Source organism: Cydia amplana, chromosome 14, assembly GCF_948474715.1.
Source record: "Cydia amplana chromosome 14, ilCydAmpl1.1, whole genome shotgun sequence".
Classification (NCBI taxonomy): Eukaryota; Metazoa; Arthropoda; class Insecta; order Lepidoptera; family Tortricidae; genus Cydia; species Cydia amplana.
The window spans coordinates 14,828,240-14,852,020 of NC_086082.1; the positions used below are offsets into that span (position 1 = coordinate 14,828,240).

The window sequence follows — 23,781 nt, forward strand, 5'->3', positions numbered from 1 at the left end:
GAGTGCAAAATAGTGTTATGTTTTTTCCTACAAACTCTGCACGGGCTTAAACGACACTTATTGGTAGGATGCCCATGGCGGAGACAATTGAGACACAGATTCAAACCTAGGGCCTTGTTTTCCCTATCCTTAGCATTCAAATCTAGAAATGTTTTGCAATTGTAAATGTTGTGAACGCTCGAATTGCATACAGGACATGATTTGGTATTATTATTAGTAATATTAGTTTTAGTAGGTGAATCATAAGTGACCAAGGCTCGCGGCTTCTCTTGCCTAACATTTCTTTGCTCGAGAGTTTCTAGTAAATCGGCCCGCATCCTAACAAATTTGACCAAATCGTCAAATGTGTTAGAATCGCCTTCTAATGTTAATTTGGGTCAATTTCTGAACACGATTTTTTTTCTGTCCGTGATGAAAATCGCGGGTTAGCATCAGACAATACTTACCAATTTTTTTTTACATAAAGAAGTCACACTTTCACACCGAGTTCCATATGAATTCACTGATTAGTTGGTTTTTAGAGTACACATAAAAATACCTAAAGGCTTAAATTACTACTCCCGTGCCCTGTCCGGAATCTACTTTTGAGCATAATGAAAAATCCTACGAAAAATTCTACATTAGTATCACTAATTTAGTGTCAAATACTTAAACTAGATGATATTTACTATCACTGAGCACATATACTATTAACTTCATTGTGGTAAATAACTCGTGATCGATGTTTAAATTTTGTCCGAGCGCGCGAGTAAAATTTCGGCAGTATTCGGCTGTCTCTCAAAGCAAGCGGATGTAAGTCAAGCCGCGGCGTGTTCGAGCAAATCGCGTAAGTATTTCGGAATCCGGGTGGGCGACAATTTTTTTCTAATTTCGATGCCCCTTATAAATTTTATTTTCCACATAGCTTTTCAATAGCAATTGTCATATTTAGGAGCCCTTTATGTAAGGGATAACATAACAGTTTGGTCAAACACGATTTAAATTTTTGGCGAATTTTTTTATTACGAATTCTAATTTCCGTGCCCTAATTCCCATAACAAATTTACCTAAAACAGCTGATTAAGTGGCACGCGAATTAGAAAGTATTACATATATTGTCAACAAATCTTTTATTGGGGGCATTGTAAGTTAATTGGCAATGTTTACGTCATATTATTATTACTTATATATATTGGCATTGAATATATATTATATGTAATAATAATACGACGTATATCTTTCTATTTTACATTTAAGGAAATCTTAAAGAATGCACAAAAATCTGTGAATAGTTTTTTAGTATAAGTACTATAGTACTTACATACAGGATCGACCCGAATAACCCGGGCAATTTTAATACGTAAGGTAAGGTGGGGTAAGACGACACCGGGGTAAGACTATCACTTGTATGGAATCCTTGTACTGTTAGTCTTGCCCCACCTTACCTTATTCATTGATCATATTATAACATTAAAATATTATATAAACATAAAACTATTTCTGGAATTATTACATATTATAATACCTGTACCTAAGGTTACATGAAACAAAATGAATCACATTTGCAATGTTTTGTTTTTGTAAATTTGACAGCTGACAGCGTATGCCGTATAAAGTTTAAATATCTGGGAGACCGAGCTTTGCTTGGAAAACATATAGGTACCTACCTACCTAAAAACTCAAAAATGCGCGTTTTTCCAGAGATAACACCTACCTAGATAGATTTTTCACCCCAGAAAACCCTCATATATGATAAAATTTCATCGAAATCGTTAGAACCGTTTCCGAGATCCCCGAAATATATACAAGAATTGCTCGTTTAATAGATTAGTTGTTATAAATTAGCTTTTCTAATACAAGAAAAATTAAATATATCCTATTCTTACTATATTATAAATGCGAAAGTATCTCTGTCTGTCTGTCTGTTATCTCGTCACGCTTAAACCGCTGAACCAATATCATGTTGATGATATTTTGCATGGAGATAGTTTGAGGCCCGGGGAAGGACAAAGGATCTGGGGACACGGCAGTGCCGCCGCCAAGTCGAGCAAAACAAAGTGGCACGGTCAAAATAACATTTAATTTGAACATGTAATCTAAGAATTAATGCACTTTAAAATCCCTTAGTTTTGTCACTGACACAATCACTCACGATCATCATTATTCTAAGGTACTTCTAGCATACCCACAAGTTCCAAATTTGAAACGTAATTAGGTTTAAGCTTTTTAAGCCAATAAAAATCTAATAATACTGCAATATTAGTCACGTTCTAAAGATCTAATAACTGCATAAATAAGTTTGTAATCCTATAGAAATATATGCGATAACAAATTTCCATAAGACTTCCATAAGATGCTAGAACGCAATAATAACAACCGTCTGAGAGGTCATCAGTATAAGCTGGTGTCTCGCAGGTCCTACAATAATCCTCATAGACACTTCTTTAGCAACAGAGTGGTCAAAGCTTGGAACAAACTCCCAGAAGACGTAGTATCGGCCCAAAGTGTCAATGAGTTCAAGAACAAATTAGATAAGCACAACGCAAATTCTACTCAGCACGGAAAACTCTGTTGATGACTCTGGATACAGGCATTATCAGTTATTTCAACTGCCTGCCTGCTTTATAAATAAAATAATAAAATAAAATAATAATAAATAATAAATTTACCTTTTAGTTCTTACAATTAGTAGGGAAAGTAAAGGTACACTACGATGTACGATGTGAGTATGAATAAAGATGTATATAGTTATGATATGTGTATACATAGTATCAGTATGGTATGGGTATGATTACCTGAAAAGAAGGACAGCCTACAAAAAGAGATGGGATCCTTTCAAAAACATTACATGTAAAAAGATGCAAGTCTCGCAACGCAGTTCTTCTACTACAAAAAAAGTTTTGAGATGTAATGTGAAACCAAGTCGGTTATTTTAGACAATGCCAGGGGGGTATTAAAACCGTAATACTATTAGATACCTTATTAGGGTTCCGTAGCCCGTAGGCAAAAAACGGAACCCTTATGGATTCGTCATGTCTGTCTGTCTGTGATAGTCTTACCCCGGTGATAGTCTTACCCCACCTTACCTACTATGTGGTTAAACAATTGTTTGTGTTATGAATTTATGAAGGCAGCATATTCGATTTCTTCAGATTAACTTACACAATAACTTCTTCTCTCTGTGCCCCTATTTATTTCTTAGTATCATTTCCTATACGGCCATAAAGCAGATCATACACCTTGTACCTATCTACATGCAGATACATAATGACACTTTTTAATGAATAGTTTTGTATGTAAGGCGGACATGTTTACGCAACTACTCAAAGTATTGTTTTGAAATATATATATTTTACAAAGAAAGAGAGATTAGTTGCCATTAAAATCAAGGAAACTATTAGTCAAATACGTAGTTTTTAGTGTATCATACTTTCGTAGATTTGTCGTCCGAAACTAAAATTAAAGTAGATAAATATGTTCGATGCCGCTTCAGTATGGTTGAAGTATATTATTGTAGATTAAAATATACATAAATAATAGTTTTAACTACCAAAATAAGCTAAGAAAACAATTCCTGTGCCATGTTCTAATTTTCGTGCTAGTAAAATCTAATTCCCATGGACACACTAATTCCCGTGCCCTGACCAAAATTTTAAATTGAAATAACTTTTATAGTTTTATGAATATTTTTACCCCATAAGAAAATTAATGTTTATTATATTTTTTATCAAATTATCAGCATATTTTTTTTTGTGTAATGTTGGTATTTCAAAATTCCATGGGAATTAGACAAAAATGCTCGTTTGGTGAAATTGACCCATTTGTATTTTTCCCACTCAAATAATGTTTGGGTGTCTAGCTTGGTACACACAATATAAGTCAATAATGTGTCCCACTTATCAACTGGTTCCTTTAATATTTGCAAGGACTTTAGGTTTTTTACGAAAGTATCAATTAACCTGCGTAGCTGAAAGGCTGTATCTTTTTGCACTGCAAATACGTTAAATAAGGCTTTAACGTGATTAGATATAAGCAAGCGTTTATTATTGTATCTGTCACACACGAGCTCCCATGCAATTTGGTAGTTCGATGCACTAAATTCGATTGATTTAATCACGAGCGATGCACTGCCCTCTAAGTAAGATCGTAAGTAATGAAACTTCGTAATATCGGATAAGCTAGTATCGTTATGAATCATAGATTCATACATGTCACGAAACTCCAACCATTGACTGTACGTACCGTCAAACTTAGTAAGGTTTATTTCAGGCAATTTTACCTTTGTGTGCTTCACATCCGTCACCTTCATATCGGCTGGTGATGATTTAGCATTACTGACCGCAGGTCCCTCCGCCTCGCTCAGCAGGAGCTGGGCGCGGGCGATGCTGCAGTAGTACGTTGCCTCGAAAGCCTTTCGCTGGCTGTACTGCTCGGCAGCATCCTCATGGGCACATTCGATCTGTAATTGTACGTCATGGAAGTCATTAAACACTAATTCCAACCTCGAAATGCGCAGCTCGAGCTCAAACCTTTGATGAGGAGTTAATTTTTCTGGTAATTCACTCAAATAGGTATTGAAATTAGTTAACTGAGCCTTACAAGTACCACGACGTTTAACATTTTCTTTCAAAATGGCTTCAGTCATTTTTCACCTCCAAAAACGACACTGCAATGCTAAAACAATCAACAGGAAACGAATGTAAACAACACTTACTCGTAATTAGTAATTTTAGGTTAAGATTATTTGCACTATATTCTTTGTAGGTACTAATATCTTTGAACACTAGTTGTATTGATCGAAAATATATGTAATGTTCTTGTTTTATGCACTAGAAGTTAAAATAACTGCACTTTAATCACAATAGGCAAGTATTTTAGTTAATTTAGTTGTAATTTCTATGAGCCGGCAACTAGTACTGACGGCGTAAACATGTGATTTTTACCGTTAGCTGCAACAAGATAACGATGGCTAAGTAGATATCTATAGTTGCACTTTATGAGGATTCGTATTTAATTCACTGTTTATTATGTAAGTAAGGTATGTTTTACGTTGTAATCTAGTTTTTAATATGATTTCTGACGCTAGTAATTTTGAAATGATTACCTAAGTAGGCACTTATAAGAAAGGGAGTGGATGGGAACTTAGCTGGTTTCTAGTAATCCTGGGCTTCTGGTTCCTTAAATCCGTCCATAAAGGCTTGTAGATCCCTTCTTGAAGTATTTTTAGTGGACTTAGCTTGTTTCTTGCGGCGAACTCGACGTAACTTAGCTTGTAATTTCGAATAGTTAACTGCGCTGTGACAATGGCGGTGCACGGACACGTTGGCTGGACAGTTAATTCGTAGTTACTCGCTGGTTCTTGATTTGTAGGCTCGAAGACCAATGTTGAGGGGCTATCCTGGTGTCTGGATGCTGAATATGAACTCCAATGTAGTTACTATGAGTTTAATTATAAAAAATATACAAAAATGTAATGCAGCCGAGTCATTGCCGCGGTGGCTAGTAAGTAAGTCACGTGATCACTTGGCTGCCCCCCGCTCGAACCTCACCCCGCGGTCGCCCTGCTGGAGTGGTACGCGACAACAATATAATAAACGAAAATGACTCCGAATACGCCATAATGTTCAGTATTTTTCCCCAAGCAGCAAAAATTATGTAGGTTGTAAAAACTCAAAATATCCTGACTTTTCCGACGCGACAGCCCTAACAAACACCCGTGCGTATTGTCCCGAGCGCGTTTAATAAAAAGTTTTCCAGAATATTAGGGTCGCTAATAATCTCCAGATTATGTGATAAAGGCGCGGACAGCATTCCGTGCTTGCACGTGTACAGAATAGCTTCCCTTTGTCTATGAGCACTATCATGTCCCGAAAAGTCTGAGTGAAAAACAATGAGAACAATATTTAGAGCAGAGTTCAAATATCAAATATCAACATTTATTCAGCAAATAGGCCACAAGGGCACTTTTACACGTCAATATGGAATTTACATACAGCAAAAAAAAAACACATCAATAATTATAAAATACAACTAAGCCGTAAATATCAAATCAAACTAACATAGAGATGTATAAAGCCTCTAAATGTCGAATTACAAAAAACGCAATAACAATAGTATTGAATGAAAAAAAAACAAAGATACAAAAACTATAATCTAAAATTATTTAGAGATGTAAATGTCTCTAAGTGTCATCATAACTAAAAGATTACAATATATAGTAGTTAATCAAATTATCCTTAGAGATGTATAGGGTCTCCAAGAGTCAAAATCCTGTATACCTAATTAAAACATTCATTAAATTAAAGAAAATGAAAGTTCGTGCCATGAGTCACTGACAGTGTCAAAATTGACATTTACGCTATCGAGAACGTAATTTACTTTCTATACATCTCGTTTGCACTAATATGCGAGTACGAGTGAGATGAATAGAAAGTAAATTACGTTCTCGACGGCGTTTATGTCAGTGCCAAACTGATGGTAGCCGTACAGGATCTCTAGAACTGTGTCGTATGCATAATTATTAGACCGCAGTTTGACAGTATGAGAATTGTAAGGGGGTATTCAAGGCTGGTGGTGGAAACGGCACCGCTTTTCAGCCCGGCAACATCGAGTTCCTTAAAGCCTGGGAGCATCGCTACAAGGATCAGAAGTCAAACTGTGGTCTAACAATTATGCCTACGACACAGTTCTAGAGATCCTTTTATTTTGGTGTTAAATAAAATGTATGAGAGATATATATATATCTCTCTTTCTCTCTCTCTCTCTCTATTTCTCTTTAATTACATATTAATTAACTTTTTTTCTGGTATAATTAACTTGTTTGGACGTTAAACGTTCCCGTGTTTGATTGGAGCGCAAACTGCTAAAATACACAGCATCTGATTACAGGCGATAATTCTAAATAGGTCCGGATAACTCGATAGCATGGTGGTGTGTTTAATCTGATCCTATACGGCGTAGATGCGTTATTTTGGTTTCCATAGTCACTTGTTGTGTGTTGATGGGAGTTTGAAAGACCACGGTGAATATAATATGACAGTTTATTGAATTTTCATAAATCATTGGATAATTTCATAATTGAATAGCTCCGTAGGTGTAACAAGCCTAGCTTTGTACCATAAATTCGTATATCAACATATAGCTGTGATCATATAGGTACGAGTATATAGAACAATTTTGCATCACAAACAGCACTATTAATTTTACGCAAAAAAATTAAGCGGATTCGGTTACAGACGGCCTAGCCATGGTGACAATCGCTTGCGCTTCGACAACGAAACCCTTTGTGTCTCTCTATCGCTCTTCCATATTAGTGCGACAGTGACAGTTGCGTTTCGATCGCTACGGAGCGTAAGCGTTGGCACGTTGGCTACGCGGCCAAGTTTTTTACTTTTATTAATTTATGAATTCAGTTTCTTAATAGGCCTCGTGACATCTAAGAAAACACCGTACCTCCCTTCCTTCTTATTTTTCCTTGCTGCCTGCATAAGAAGCTTATTAGACCAAAAATAACAATTCCTTTAGTTACGAAACGTTACGAATAAAGAAATAAGGGTCTAGCAACACATCTAAAACTATAAATTGCATCGAAAGTTGTTAATTTTAATGCAAGCTTGTGTATGAATTTAATTACGCACCCGGATAGGATCGGGGGCTTAGAACAATATTTCGAGAATAACCGGATATAAACCGGATTATACCGGATATGGCCGGTAACTGGTGCAGAGACAACCGCGATTGCGCTTCAATGAATTTAATTTATTTAGTTAGGTATCCAATCAATATATTTTTATCCACACACATATCATAAACCCTAATAAGTATATCAGTATTAAAAAAGCGGCCAAGTGCGAGTCGGACTCGCCCATGAAGGGTTCCGTATTTAGGCGATTTATGACGTATAAAAAAAAACTACTTACTAGATTTCGTTCAAACCAATTTTCGGTGGAAGTTTACATGGTAATGTACATCATATATTTTTTTTAGTTTTATCATTCTCTTATTTTAGAAGTTACAGGGGGGGGGACACACATTTTACCACTTTGGAAGTGTCTCTCGCGCAAACTATTCAGTTTAGAAAAAAATGATATTAGAAACCTCAATATCATTTTTGAAGACCTATCCATAGATAGCCCACACGTATGGGTTTGATGAAAAAAAAAATTTTGAGTTTCAGTTCGAAGTATGGGGAACCCCAAAAATGTATTGTTTTTTTTCTATTTTTGTGTGAAAATCTTAATGCGGTTCACAGAATACATCTACTTACCAAGTTTCAACAGTATAGTTCTTATAGTTTCGGAGAAAAGTGGCTGTGACATACGGACGGACAGACAGACGGACAGACGGACAGACGGACAGACGGACAGACGGACAGACAGACAGACAGACAGACAGACAGACAGACAGACATGACGAATCTATAAGGGTTCCGTTTTTTGCCATTTGGCTACGGAACCCTAAAAAGCGGCCAAGTGCGAGTCGGACTCGCCCATGAAGGGTTCCGTATTTAGGCGATTTATGACGTATTAAAAAAAAACTACTTACTAGATCTCGTTCAAACCAATTTTCGGTGGAAGTTTACATGGTAATGTACATCATATATTTTTTTTAGTTTTATCATTCTCTTATTTTAGAAGTTACAGGGGGGGGGACACACATTTTACCACTTTGGAAGTGTCTCTCGCGCAAACTATTCAGTTTAGAAAAAAATGATATTAGAAACCTCAATATCATTTTTGAAGACCTATCCATAGATACCCCACACGTATGGGTTTCATGAAAAAAAAAATTTTGAGTTTCAGTTCGAAGTATGGGGAACCCCAAAAATTTATTGTTTTTTTCTATTTTTGTGTGAAAATCTTAATGCGGTTCACAGAATACATCTACTTACCAAGTTTTAACAGTATAGTTCTTATAGTTTCGGAGAAAAGTGGCTGTGACATACGGACGGACAGACAGACGGACAGACGGACAGACAGACAGACAGACATGACGAATCTATAAGGGTTCCGTTTTTTGCCATTTGGCTACGGAACCCTAAAAACCGCAAATTACTGTCAGCATAAAGAGGTCTTCAACAGTTCGGCGGCGTACGTCACTTATTTTACGAAGGATATTCATAGTTACAGCAGCCGTTTTCACGCCGCTGTAGTAATGCCGCCAAAGTAATCGCTGCAGTTGCCATTCGAATGTGACCTTAATAATCCCACTAATAGTAGTTCCACTAAGCGGTGCGGGTTCGGGCACAGAATGCAGCGGCTAGTTAATAAAATACATAATTAATTGCATTTAAACAGCTAGTGCCTTCGCCCGTTTTTAGAGTGCATCGTCGTAGGAAGAAATGCAGTAGAGAAACTGCAAGTTTTTGTAGCCATAATGGCACAAAAAACAACGTCATGAAGTTATCATGCGTGACTCTGGTTTTATCAGTTTCCTTGATAAAATGAGGGACTAAGGACGGTCTTGGTGGCTCAGATGGCAGAGCGGTGGAGTATCCATCCAGCCAGAGGCCGTGAGTTCATGTTTCACCCAATACAGTAATTTTTCCACTTTTAAATTTATTCTAAGCTTAATAGCTTCGTTCTCGTCTGAGATTAAATAAACGTCTGTTTCTGCTTGTTAAGAATTAAAATATGAGGGACGTTCGCCGCCGCATTTCTGCCGAGATTATGATGTTCGTTCCGTCACTCATTTTAATGGGGAAATTGACAGAGAAAGCGGCGGCATCAGCGATGTCGCAGTATTGTCACAACAGTAATGCAGCTGCAGTTAACATCCAAATATTATCTTAAGGCACAGGGCGGACACGCCATACATCAAAAATGATTTGCGTTTATACATATGTGTGCGCGGCACGTCTCTGTACACGCGTCATTGTGTAATGTGTATCTGACGGACTTCTGGCATGCTCTCAGTAGAGCGACTTACGCACACATTCATGTCGCGGCCAGTCGCGGGGCGAGGAAATCCGAGTCGGGGCGGGGCGGTGCGTGTCCGTTCTGTATGATAATACTATTACTTATTCTGTGCTTAAGGTTCCTCTACTGTTACTAGCGTCCGCAGCGCCGTCCGTCACCGGCACCGTCCGGCGGAATAGCACACCAATTAAATTAAGCGCTTCCCATTCTCCGCAGAATATTCTGACGTCCAAAAACAGTGGAATTTACCTGCAATTCGTTTCGACAGCCATTAGTGAGGAACGTGCATGGTTACAAGTTTGAAAATGTTATTACTAAAATCTAAAATCATAAATAATTAAGAGGGAAATATAGCGCGTGATCGTCCATACAAAAAGAGAAAACGTTTTTCCATTTGTAAATATTTTCCATTCTCCATGATTTTTTAGTACGTTATTGACACAATGAATAACTAGGTATATAGCTTTTGCTTCTTTCAAAATTTGCAAAACATTTTTTTTTAATGTAACCTATAAACCTATGCTATACTACATATGCTGAAGCGATCGACATCAAAATCAAAGTGTTAAGATTTAGTTAGTGGAAAACGTTTTATCCCGATATGGAAATTGTATGAAAAAAGTTCCTTTTGTAAAAGTAGGTAGCTAATATACTTCCCTCTTATAAGATCCTATGTAGTTTTCTAAAAACGATTTGAGGCTCCATAACTTATAGGTATTGTACTTAGGTTAATAATGAATTGTAATTCTACTATTAAATTAAGCGATGTTCGCATTTTGCCCCAAATGTTTCTCCATCCGAAAACACTGGAATTTCTTCGAAATAGTGTTTAAAAACCAAGTGCGAGTCGGACTCGCGCACGGAGGGTTCCGCACCACCACACCACACAGTTTTAGTGAAGCTACGACGAAGATACGACGAAGCCGCTATAACAACAAATACTAAAAACAGAATAAAATAAAGATTTAAGTGGGGCTCCCATACAACAAACGTGATTTTTGACCGAAGTTAAGCAACGTCGGGCGGGGTCAGTGCTTGGATGGGTGACCGTTTTTTTGCTTGTTTTGCTCTATTTTTGTTGATGGTGCGGAACCCTCCGTCCGGTCCGACTCGCACTTGGCCGGGTTTTTTAATTTATAATAAAATATCATAATATCCTCCTCGCTTTGTCCCGGGTTTCTGCTAAGGCTCATGGGAACCTGGGGTCCGCTTAGCCAATAATCCCAAGAATTGGCGTAGGCACAAGTTTTTACCCAAGATGACAATCATTTGCAGAAAATAAAACGAAACGCTATTGTTCTCTATCACTCTTCCATACCTAAAGTGTCATTCAATAGAACTTGCTAACTATGTAAACAAACCGCCATACTAAAATTGACATTGAATGTCAATTTACTAGTAACTTTTGTTTACATAGTTAGCAAGTTCTATTGAATGACACTTTATATATATTTTTTTATTATTGGCATCTTGGGTACGCCCCCTGGACCTCTAGGCTACCCTGAATGTATATTATATTTACAATTTAAACACAAGACATTAAATAAACCGCAGCATCCTTTGCGAAACATCCAGACAGCTATATCATCCGTATCTCTATTTAAATTATATTTACGACCTACTTATATGTGAAATATGAACACCCTCTTTGTTAACAGATCGCGTTATTGCCCGAATAACATATACTTGCATGTTTAGTACACGAAATATGTATATCTAAATGTACAGGTAAGTTAATAAGTATTCTGTTTTATTTTAACGATTCAGCAGTAACATGAATTTTAAAAGAATTTTAAAATATAACAAAAAAAAAGGATCATATTTTTGAAAAAAACCATTCATCAGAATCGGTAAATATCCTTATTTAAAGTATTTTTCGAACAGGAAATTCACGCATCCATTTTGGAGTAGGTAGTAGATAATAAGTAGTAAATAGTCACATGAGTTTTAGCATCTGTCCTGTTCCTAAATATTTTTACTTTTCGCTTTTTTTATTTATTATTTTATAATTCTACATTGTTTATTTCATTTGGGTCTTAGGTTAGGGTTTTACAATGTGAGTATAAAAGTACAATAACAAAACACTTACAAAAACAATATAAAAAATATATAAACACATTATAAAAAACATAACCTAGGGTGCTGTCGGAGCGGGCAAGGTCAGGGTCGCAGAGAGAGGAGCCGGCGGACTATCCGCGCCGTGTCCAAGATCACCGCCTTCTGCATCTGGCCCTTGATCCAACCATCTAGCTTGAGTCTCTCAAGATGTTGGTCGAGACTCTTCGCTATTAGACCGTTCGCTGAAACAACTATCGGGACAATGATCGTCGAATCAACATCCCACATGACGGTTATCTCGTGAGCCAAGTCTATTATTTTTATTGTTATCTTGGCTAGATCCAGAGCCACACAGTTCCATAAAATAATCACTGACCGCCAGTCGTGTCACCAAGCTCGCATGCTCAGCTTATTCAGAAAGCATAATAAAATCTAAACCATTTATCCGGCGTCTCGCCGTCCGTCATTGTCGTACGGCGCCGTACCGTGCCGTGTGCGGCAGTGTGAAATTAACGTCATGACGTGATATGATTTTTGTCACGGATGTGAATGAGAGTGTTCTGTTTTTTGGCGTTGTTAGATGGTTTTAATTTTGGTAAAAGCTGTTTAGAGCTTTATTTTCTCGGTGCTGGAGGGAGTTAAAATGAATTGTCTTGATTCTTTCTTTTAAATTAATTGTTTTGAGTGTTCTTTTTCTGTCTGCAGGTTAAAGCTAGTGTTAAATGTGATTGTATACCTTCCGTTCCATATAAATTATTTGAAATCAAATTAAGTATTTACTTGATAATATTTAGACATTTAGGTACTAATAAAGTAAATTTATACATTTAGCGTTTGGGTACCTCATATTCTCATATCCTTGGTACAATGCCTCAAGGGCCTATTTTAGATTTAAGCTAGTGTTTAATTTCTTTTAGTAATACCACTGTATATATCTTGTTTGTAAATAAATGATTATATTTTCTCATATAAAAAAATCGAAAAGTTATTTTCGGTTATTTTTAGGAGCATTAAAAATTGCTTGAAAACCAAATTTGAGAAAACATTTCTCTTGCCAGGAGACATTCAACAGAATTGTATTCCTGATTTTTTTTTTCTTTAAGAAAGGGTTTGTTTTTTCTTACGCTAGTAATTACCACTCCAAAAATTGGATAAATAATAATATACTTATTTTATTTTATATTATTAACAAAATTGGTTTACCGTGGGTTTACCAGACAATGTGCTTCGTCAAAAAACTTTTGAACAACAACAATAAAATATGAAAAAGATACGTATAAATTACGTAATTTAACGGTTACGTTGCTGCTACTCAGACCAGAAAGAACCTTTTTATCCAACTAGGGCCGAAAACGGTCCGTTACCTGTGAACTCGTAAAAACTCTTGTTAAGAAAGTTTCGCAAAGAAAGTTGGAGGTTCCATGACTATTAAATATTTCATAGTGCAAATGTATTGAGAAGTTTCTCAATATTACACACTTAACTAAAAATGTATCTACAGCTTGTTGGAAACGAGCATGTCAAACCTATGGAATTGTACACATTTTATGTTTTGTATTGATGTAAAATATTTTTATTTTCTCATGCTCCGAATATGGGTCATTGCTTATTAATGTTAATCTATGAAGTGAGCAGAAAGTGATACGTACTTTTCACTTTTTTACAATAAGTATTACTCTTATTTATTAAAATCAAGTGTCTATACTTATATGCTCCCCAACTTACCCAGTCAAGTTGAACTCCCTCTAACTATGAGATTCCTAAAAATGTTTGGGACAACACGATACCTAACAAGGCATCGCAAGCATGCATAACAAGGCAAGTAACATTTAAAAACCGGCCAAGTGCGAGTCGGACTCGCGCACGAAGGGTTCCGTACCATTCCGATATATAATATTAAGCAAAAAACGGCAAAAAAATTGTTAACACGTTAGTTGTATGTGAGCCCTACTTAAATATAAATTATTTTATTCTGTTTATAGTATTTGTTGTTATAGCGGCAACACAAATACATTCATCTGTGAAAATTTCAACTGTCTAGCTATCACGGTTCATGAGATACGGCCTGGTGATAGACAGACAGACAGATAGACGGACAGTGGAGTCTTAGTAATAGGGTCCCGTTTTTACCCTTTTGGTACGGAACCCTAAAAACTCATTGCGTAAGTGCCGAATTTACGCGTTACATTCCAAATTAAAACTTTCCCAATGCCACTTACGGTTGTTATGTAAAAACTCACGAAACCCCAATACCCGAACTCACCAAGAAGTTTACCCGACGTGTTTTATTTATATTTTTTCGTCAACGGTAAATTATGTGACAGCTCATCCTGGACCGGAACCGGAAAGGCCATGGACATTTTAATAATGGGCTGATGGAGGAATTTCGCGAATGGTAATTCAGAGAGAGATAATCTGAACAAGACGAACGGGAAGCCAATGTGACAATTAATAACATATCATGTTCTCGAAAGACCTTAATTCGAGAACCATGTAAAAAAAAGGGGTATGAACTCAAAAAAATTGGATTTTCCTGCAGTACTTTTGGAAAAATATGGGTCTCTTAAAACTTCATCTTCTTTCTAACCAGCTCATAAGAAAGTATAAAAAGCGGCCAAGTGCGAGTCGGACTCGCCCATGAAGGGTTCCGTATTTAGGCGATTTATGACGTATTAAAAAAAAACTACTTACTAGATCTCGTTCAAACCAATTTTCGGTGGAAGTCTACACGGTAATGTACATCATATATTTTTTTTAGTTTTATCATTCTGTTATTTTAGAAGTTACAGGGGGGGGGGGGACACACATTTTACCACTTTGGAAGTGTCTCTCGCGCAAACTATTCAGTTTAGAAAAAAATGATATTAGAAAACTCAATATCATTTTTGAAGACCTATCCATAGATACCCCACACGTATAGGTTTGATGAAAAAAAAAATGTTGAGTTTCAGTTCTTAGGGAACCCCAAAAATTTATTGTTTTTTTTTATATTTTTGTGTGAAAATCTTAATGCGGTTCACAGAATACATCTACTTACCAAGTTTCAACAGTATAGTTCTTATAGTTTCGGAGAAAAGTGACTGTGACATACACGGACAGACGGACAGACAGACAGACATGACGAATCTATAAGGGTTCCGTTTTTTGCCATTTGGCTATGGAACCCTAAAAATTAAGGGACTCTGTAACTCCCTTAATTTTTTATGCTTTCTTAGAGTAAAACTCGAATAACAAATTAAAATATGACATATCGGCTACGGGTCACGTCACGGCTACGGGTCTCTTTTGTTTCCCATAAAGTTTTTAAGTCATCCGCATTTTCGTTAGTCATAATTTGGTTTTTCTCAGAAACGCGTAACTTTTCAGGATTGCCATAAAACAAACCTAACCTAACCTAACCTATCTATAGGATAACCTTACTGAAAAAATAACGGTCAGAGTCAGAATTATGACTAATGATAATCTGACAATCATTACATTGTGACTTTCAATCATTATGTGAAACAAAGGCACGGCTACACTTTGTTAGTTCAGAATCAGTACAGAGTTAGCTTAGATTTATTTTTTATTTTTTATTTTATTGGCATTCAGGACAACAACAGCCGTAAATATAACTAAGACATATTAATGCTTACATAAAAATAAGGCCAATAACAGTCATCCATTGAATTACATTATATAACGATTAAAAATAGCAAAGATAAGAAAACAACGAGAATGTAAGTACAATACACACAAATGCTCGATACTCTAGAAATACTATAAACCGGTTGTACAAAGTTTAAGTAATGTAGTTAAAAATACCTACTTCTGATACATAACAAAACCATGACATTGCATCAGTTGTAAAACAGACACCAGCAGACATTCACAAAAAATATCAAGATAAACACGTTACCATAATGTAGTACTCAAACTGAAGCTTTATTGTAAGTTAGAATTATTAGGAGTTAGAATTTAGAAAGGTACCTATAACGTACAACGTAACGTACATCTTAGATTTTTATCTCATCAAATGTTTGTTCTGTGTGCAATCTCCAGTCTGTTTGTATTGTTGCATTTCCCAATCTCCGACTGTCCGCATCCCATGGGCGTCTTACATTGAAACTGCAACTTTAGTTCTATGCTCATGCAATGACTTCGTGTCTCTAAGTACGAACGAAATACAAGATATTAGAATGACATCTGTTAAATATCACTCTGATATCAATGTACGTCCGAATTGGCCTGAATATCTCACGCGCAAGATATTACCCTTTCTATTTAACCCTTATTTTTTACAGTTAGTTAAAGATAAGTATCGCGGACGAGGTACTAGCCTCCTAAGCTGGCAGGAGTTTACATATAAAAGCGTTTACGTACCTACATGTAGTATGCCAACTTTTCAACATAGCTACATACTTGTAATGTTATGTAAGCTGTAAAGGGATTTTATCTTCCAAGTTCTCGATTGCTCCGAGCGCCGTAAAGGTCGCATTTTTCATGGTAACTTTTTATTGTTTTATTTAGGTACCAAAGTTATGTGCGAGATTGCCGAGGGACAGCTTGGCAGCCATTTGTTGGGGCCAGAAGAATAAGACCGGTGTCTTTTTTGATTTAGTTCTGTACTTTTCAACTTGAAAATACACGGTAATTTCGAAGAATGACCATAGTCTGAGAGGTCAAGTATTTAGGTCATATTAAATAACTTGACTCTGGGGGCAACCCTGATCAACATCTTGAAAAAATGGCTAACCCATATAAAATATAAGTCCCATATAAATCACGTGACGAAATCCTTTTTTGGCGAAAATATTTAGCTTTATAATGATTAAACTTATTAAGTACTTATTTCATCATCTTTCAGAAAAGATATACCTACTCGTACTTACTCTACAGACTCTACACTTTGTTTCCCCTAAACAAACCTTTTACAATAATAGAAATGAGAAATCCTGGGCGTAGTTTGCCCGGACCTATCCGGCCGTGACGGCCATATTGGGGTCCGTAACGGAGATTTCCGAGAACGAGACTGGTTCCGTGTACGAATTTTCACTAATATTATTTGAGGGCTTATTCTGGGATTTCTTATTTACATGTAATTACTAACAGCAGTTGCTGCTTAACATACTTTTGGTTACATCTTTGCAATAGAGTCATTTTTTATGATATATGGCAAACAAGACGAATTGCCTGAATGGTAAGCCATTAGCGTCGCCCATGGACATTTGCAACACCTGAAAGACTGCAAGTGAGTTGCCGGCTTTTAAGATGGAAGTACGCTCTTTTCTTGAATATTTGAAGTGCAAGAACGATCGTTAAATATGTGGACGATGGTTAGAGTAAAAGTATTATTAACGAACGACCGCACCGCCCCAACATTCCATTCTTACAACCATCTATGTTATATTTCAGCTTAATAGGCTATCAGCAAAAATTAGGGGGGCTAGCCAAGATGACAACCGTACATGTCATGTCAACACATTGACAAAATGGGACTGTTCTGCGTCATCATCATCATCATCATAACTTAAGAGCTTGCTCTTGTCGGTGGAGTAATCGCCATTCATTTCTTTCTTGTACCAGTCTTTTAATTTCCTCATACGACGCATTCTTTTTTATTTGGCTGAGATAAATTATTCTAGGTTTCCGTTCTTTTGTCTTTTCAATCCTGTTCTGGGTAGTGGGCCAGAATAAGGACGGCACATACGGAATTAAAGATACCGAGGCGCGCAAATCCTGATAGCAATGTCGGCGATAAGGCCGGCTCTCTTCCCGCCTCGGAACGAGGACCTCCGGATATCATACGTAATGCCGGCTGTACACACTCGTCGGGAGCCTCTCGCCGAGAGTTTCGGCACCGCTCAGACCCAATCGGAGAACGGCGAGACGAGACGAGGAAGAGCGAGACGAGAAGAGACCACTATGTCATACACTTGTTCTTGGCCTGTCTTGGGGTCTCTCGACGAGTGTGTGCAGCCGGCATAAGGCGTAAGTGCGTGATACGTATAGCCAGCATCAAATAGCGACGGCCAAAGTAACCAAATATATCGTTACACATTTGTCACTTGCAAATGTACTGATTGGTCAGATTGGGTAGGTATTGAATTGGCCAATCAAACTATTTAGTAAACTGTATCTAATTATTTTAATATTTGGCCTAATTACGAATATTATTCAAAATAATTTGGAATAAAAAATATACATTAAGGATGACTCACATTAGACCGGGCCGGGCCCGGGCCGAGGCGTCCAATATGTCATTTTCTATAACTTTACTTTCCATTGAAAACGAAGCGCCGGTAGTTCCGATCCGGCCCCGGCCCGGTCTAGCGTGAGTCATCCTTTATGCCAGCGGTCGGCAACCTTTTAGCAGCCAAGGGCCACATAGTAGGTAACGAAGTTGATGCGGGCCGCACTTTGTTAATATTTATGACTAGACTAGACATTGTCGTTTGTCAATATTACATACAAAATAGCCAGAGAGGCTCGCGGGCCGGAAGTGACAGGTTCACGGGCCGCATGCGGCCCGCGGGCCGCGTGTTGCCGACCGCTGTTTTATGCAATTGAAATTGCGATTCACCGGCCACTACAAGAAAGTATTAAGTTTTACTTTTGATTGAAAAATTTTTTTACTACCTACCAAAAGAGAAAGATAACTAAGGTAGGTATTAATAGGATAAAATCAACCAAAAAACTTGCACTGCCCGGGAATCGAACCCGGGTCGCAAGAATGGGAATCTTGCATGATACCACTACACCAGCAGTGCTTGTTGATAATAGCGCAAAATATCGATACTATCCTACATACAAAATAACCTTCAAAACTTGATATACAATTTTAAACCTTGATATCATACGGACAGAGTCCTTTTTTAGGTGATGACTTGATAATAATATTACTATTCGTCGGTGCGAATAAAAAAATCGCTGTTTTTTTAAGATTTTTTGATTTTGGCATATTATTCCTTTTTCAATTTCCCGTCGACCAATATATCAATATTTTTTTTTATATTTATATTAGTTTTGAAAATAACTAACAAAATTTGTACAAAAAAATAGCTATGTGTTTTTTTTGCACATAACGAAATTAAATGCCTTGTTTTCCGTCGAGGGTGATGACGATAATGTTGCACATGGAGATTTATTGACCCTAAAATCTGCTATGTATAATTTCTCGTGTTACGTTACTTTGGCAACAAATCGCTATGTGTAACCTTTACACATGACGATTTTAAGTGAACCAACTTTAAGTCGCTATGTAGCAAAATTCTGGTTAAAATAATTTATATTGTAAAAATTTACGAAATAAACTGTTTATTTTCTACATAAGTATCATGTAAAGACCATTGATCTACCAGAAAAAAATACAGGTGCAACAAATATAGGTATTACAAACAGGAAAATAAACAGTTTTTTTTTGTTTCCTGTAAAGTAGCTAAAAAATACATGGCGATTTTTTTATTCGCACCGACGTATTGAAAGTAGTCAATAATTTCATTTAAGGACTTAAGCCCCCACTTCTTCAGTTTTGTTCAGTCCTTAATTACTTATTTAGCTGTTAAATCTAATCGATTTATTTCAATATTTTATTCCAGTAATCCATACGTAGTTTCCAAGTTACGTAGTTCAAACCAATTTCCAACAATTTCCCAGCAAGAAAACCACACCACAAATTACTTTCGCAACATGGCAACATTTTCTTAACTTAATACGTGTGGCAACACTTCTCAAGGCTCAACATTCAGCCAGTTGCATGGACGTAATTTAAACTTGGAATAACATTTTAAGCCTCACTCAGTTGGATGACTGACAGTCATTCGCAGGATTCACCTCTAAATTGTAGCTGTCAAGGTTGTTTTTACTTTGTGTTGAGTTTCTAGGTTTGTTGGGTTATGTTGGCAACGCTTAGTAGATACGTTAGCCTTAAACTTTTTGAGGTTTTATTGCTTTGAAGTAGTGATTAGAGTCTGTGCGGAAAGAGAAGGGTCGTGGAATGTATGGGACCTAATACATTCCACGACTCTTCTCTTTCCGAACAGACTCTACCTACTTTGAATGACTTAGGACATACATTAGTAGCAATTTTATACCAATATCTGGGTGACCGAGCTTCGCTCGGAAAACATAAAAAAACTCGAAAATACGCGTTTTGCCAGAGATAAGACCTAGATAGATCGATTTTTCGCCCCCAAAAACCCCTCATATAGCAAATTTCATCGAAATCGTTAGAGCCGTTTGCGAGATCCCCGAAATATATATATATATAAATAAATAAATAAATAAATAAATAAACAAGAATTGCTCGTTTAAAGGTATTAGATATAGTAATAATTTCCCTAATCATCTGTATTTGTCAGATTAAAAAAGTGTTTTAACTAGGAAGTTTTAGTAGACAAAGGTCGTATTCTCATACCAACACACATTGGCTAAGGGTTAAAAAATACCATGTATAAAAATATTGCTCGTTTAATCATAAAATGGAATAATAAAGTAGACGAGTTTTCAGTAGGTAGGTACCTAGTGAACTCTCATCGACGTTTTGCTTCAATAAGTCTGAATGGCGCTTGACCGATTTTTATTGACCATTGCTTCAAATATGTTCAGGTATTTTCATTCAGAGTTTATTTATTGAGTTAAGGAGTACCAACAGTATTATGTACCGGCTTGTAATAGTACCCGACAACTTGAAGCGAACGGGAAGTAGGTACATACTTAATGTCCCTGTATTTCAAACACATAAGTGTGCCAGACTCTTTTGTAGTTGCCATCAGATATATCGGAGCAGCTAAGGCGCTTACATATATCTGAACACGCCTCTATTGTCAGGACGTTAAAGTGCGTGTTCAGATATTGTGAACACCTTGGCCGCTCCGATATATCTGATGGCGACTGTACGCGAACTGTAGAAAGTCTTGGCGCGTTGTTCCATCTCATGCTGACTGTATAGCGACCTCCAAATTGCATAGATACATTATGGAATTTATGGATGAATTCATTCATAATAGTGCACTGCCTTATGGGAATATAGTTCAGATCCGGAAACCGCTTCCAACTTTTAGTATGTTATTGGGCATGGTATTTAGTCTCCAAAACTGCCGGGAGACAGTGGCGCCGGCCATCTACTTCAGCGGAATGACGTCATAAAAATGACTCCCGCCTCGTTGCGAATATTGCATATTGCACCCAAACTATGCATTGCACATACACGTGTGTGGTATTAAATGAAAGCCAATTAAATATACTATATTTAATTTATACAGTGTGTACCGAAATAAACGACAGTTTAAGAGAAATTTACAAAGAAATAAACATGATGTAAAAAAATATTGGATTATTTGGGTTTTACAACCAAACCAAAAGTCGGACGTTAAAGCAATGTACTACAATATTAAAGATGGCGTCTCGAGCCATATAACTGATATGAAAAAAAATCTAAATTTGTCTAAAAATGTGGAAATTATGCAACAAAATGTAGGTATTTGCCAGTACAAATGCATTAAAGTTAAAAAAATCGAAATTGCTCATTTTCAGGATAATCCGCATAAGCATCTAGTATGTTATTAGCAACATGACCTGGATTCTAAAACCGCCGGGAGACCGTCTCTATTGTCTCCGAATGACGAATAATGACGTCATACAGATAATCACGACCGAAATTTATATAAATTTATATTTATAATTCATAGTATATTTAATAATCTTTCGTTTGATGTAGCACACGTGTATGTATGACTCATGGTATAGTTATAATTTAGATTTTGCAAATTTCGGTCGTGATTATCTGTATGACGTCATTATTCGTCACTCAGAGACAATAGAGACGGTCTCCCGGCGGTTTTAGAATCCAGGTCATGTTGTTAATAACAATACAATACAAATACTCTTTATTGCACACCTCATTACAGAAAACAATACGGATAATACAGGAAGAAGAGGTTAATAACATACTAGATGCTTATGTGGATTATCCTGAAAATAAGCAATTTCGATTTTTTTAACTTTAATGCATTTGTACTGGCAAATACCTACATTTTGTTGCATAATTTCCAAATTTTTAGACAAATTTTGATTTATTTGACATCAGTGTATGACTCGAGATGCCATCTTTAATATTGTAGTACATTGCTTTAACATCCGACTTTTGGTTTGGTTGTAAAACCCAAATAATCGAATATTTTTTTACATCATTTTTATTTCTTTGTAAATTTCTCTTAAACTGTCGTTTATTTCGGTACACACTGTATAAATTAAATATAGTATATTTAATTGGCTTTCATTTAATACACACGTGTATGTGCAATGCATAGTTTGGGTGCAATATGCAATATTCGCAACGAGGCGGGAGTCATTTTGATGACGTCATTCCGCTGAAGTAGATGGCCGGCGCCGCTGTCTCCCGGCAGTTTTGGAGACTAAATACCATGCCCAACAACATACTAAAATTTGGTAGCGGTTTCCGGATCTGAACTATCTCTTCGACCGTTTCCCATAAGGCATAGTACTATAAAGTGGCCATGCAATTTTGCACACTGCCAGCCAGTATCGCTTTGTCTGCAGTCATAAAACAAAAAAAAGAGTTGTAAGCAACTGTGCTCAGTCCCGTATAAAACGCTCTAGGCTAGGCACTGCAAAAGTTCAGGGCACTTTGGCTAAACTCTAATGTCTTTGGTAGTTTGTTGTTAAAGGGGCAGAACAAGAACAACTGAGAGAATTTTATAGTTGACGGTAAAATTTTAAGTACAAGTGTTACAACAGAATGTAGAGCGAATGGAAGGATTTGCGTTCTTCCTTAATTTCATAGCCTAAACTTAATTTCAAAACGGGTACCTATGATAATAAATCGTTCCATAGTTTGTCAAAGGACTGTCTCATTTCAAACATAGACAGAGAGAATCATACTGTCTTTGTCTTACACTAATACTAGCACCCAAAAGAAAAGGATGAGTATTTTTTTTTGTTCTTATTTACTGACAATTTGGTTTGACCAACTATAGTTACTTCGATACGACGATTCCTACGTAAAAGCACGGGAGGCATTGACATAGATATCTAGGGACTGGCTTTACGGGCAATAATAGTGAGGCATATGACAGGGGCCAGTACAGTGGTGTGAAATCGCTACAACGCGATTGGTTGATGAGTTCGCATCACGCGCGCGATTGGTTGACGAGTTCGCATTACGCGCGCTATTGGTCGCAACTAGTCGCGTTAGACTGCACGATTGGCTGGAATTCGTAGTAAACACCGCTGAACTAGTACGATGTTTAGTGCCCCATTAGCCCGTCCTTAGATATTATACGTCAATGACGGGAGGTATATAACTTCGTTCACACCAAGTAAGGACCCTTAACAGCGGTTTATTCTAAGCAGTTTCAACAGGTGCGTGTGGTGTCATCTCAAACACTTTGTAAAGCAGCTGGGCCCTATTCTACAAAGCTATGAGGTTTGTAAATATAAGCCGGCACTTTTTTTCGAAGGGTACGTCCTAATTTAAACAAATGATTTGCAACTTTGGTCTTAAAACGCCGACGCACGAGTATTGTAAACAAAACTCGCAAAAACGGAATTAAGGATGACGGGCCGGGGCCGGGCCGGAGCCTCCGGCGCTTCCTTTTGCTGTGGCAAACACCACGTGATCACCGATCAGCCGTCATAGAAAATGACATGTCGGACGCCACGGCCCGGGCCCGGCCCGGTCTAGTGTGAGTCATCCTTTACTCACTCATTTAACTACACACACTTTAAATGTGTAAAAATCACAGATTCCAATAAGGTTAATTGCATTGTTTTCAGTTCTCAGAGTGATTCGATCATAACAATACTTCAGGTAGGTACCTATAATGAT

The 23,781-nt window shown here is 37.0% G+C and overlaps 1 non-coding gene across 1 annotated transcript; it reads right to left on the reverse strand.

Moving 5' to 3' along the window:
• Positions 1-18,632: 18,632 nt before the first annotated feature.
• Trnag-ccc (transfer RNA glycine (anticodon CCC)) lies at positions 18,633-18,703 on the reverse strand. The gene has a single exon. It is a non-coding gene; the product is annotated as a tRNA-Gly (tRNA).
• Between the last annotated feature and the right edge of the window lie 5,078 nt (positions 18,704-23,781).